Genomic DNA, 1,001 nt, shown 5'->3' on the forward strand with positions numbered 1-1,001 from the left:
ACCTGGATTCCCACACCTGGATCCCACCTGGATCCCCAGCCCCAGATTCCACCTGGATTCCCACACCTGGATCCCACCTGGATCCCCAGCCCCAGATTCCACCTGGATTCCCACACCTGGATCCCACCTGGATCCCCAGTCCCAGATCCCACCTGGATTCCCACATCTGGATCCCACCTGGATCCCACCCCTGGATCCCACCTGGATCCTCAGCCATGTTCCACCCACCTGAATCCCACCTGGATCCCATTTGGATCCCCAGACCTTTCACATCCCCCTGGATCCTCAACATGTTCCACCCCCGTGAATCCCACCCGGATCGCAGCCTCTTCCACCTGGATCCCCCCCACGTCCCCCCCACCTGGATCCCCCTGGCTCCCCCCCCGCCCTTACCGTGGCTCATCCCAGTCGATCCCAGGTCATTCCCAAGTCATTCCCAGCCCCACCGCTGCCTCCTCCGGGTCAGGACCCCCGGCCTGGGGGGAGAGGAGAGGAGGGGGCGGCTCTCTGGAGGCCCGGGGGGACCTCGGGGGTCCCAGGGGGTCCCGGGACTCACCCCTCCCACCGTCCCTCCCAGGGGTCCCAGGACGTCCCGGACGATCCTCTCCTGTCCCTCCCGGGGGTTCGGGGCCCATCAGTCCCGCTGAGGAGGTTCTGGGGGGTCCCGGGGGGGTCCCGGTTCCCCCCGTGTCTCACCCAACCCCGCGCTCGCCATGGGCGCCGCCATTTTGCGCGCCACCGGCACGAAAGCCCCCCCGTTGCCATAGCAACGGCAGGGACGCCTCTCGCGGTGCCTTCGTGGAAGGCCCCCGTTGCCATAGCGACGGGGCTGCCCCGCGCAGCGCCCGATTGGAGCCGCGCCCGGAGCCCCTCCCCGGCCTTTATCCCAGAGAGTCCCAGAAATCGGGGGGTTTATCCCGATAAACAGCTCCGGGCTGGACAAAGGCGTGGCCGGGCTCAGTTACACCTGTGCGGGTCAGACACGAACACCCCGATATCCC

General features: G+C 67.4%; 1 long non-coding RNA gene across 2 annotated transcripts in view; it reads right to left on the reverse strand.

The window, feature by feature from the left end:
- LOC108509944 overlaps nucleotides 1-739 on the reverse strand; it is a 4,560-nt gene extending 3,821 nt beyond the window's left edge. The window contains exons 1-2 of one of the 2 annotated variants that reach the window (XR_001878723.1): nucleotides 557-739; nucleotides 394-476 (exon numbers count right to left, since the gene is read on the reverse strand). This is a non-coding gene — a long non-coding RNA (uncharacterized LOC108509944). Of the gene's footprint in view, nucleotides 1-393 lie in introns of both variants that reach the window. The other variant, XR_001878722.1, reaches the window with a different exon arrangement.
- Nucleotides 740-1,001: the final 262 nt, after the last annotated feature.

The sequence above is a fragment of the Lepidothrix coronata genome, unplaced genomic scaffold (assembly GCF_001604755.1).
Source record: "Lepidothrix coronata isolate B3197 unplaced genomic scaffold, Lepidothrix_coronata-1.0 Scaffold437, whole genome shotgun sequence".
NCBI classification, from domain to species: Eukaryota; Metazoa; Chordata; class Aves; order Passeriformes; family Pipridae; genus Lepidothrix; species Lepidothrix coronata.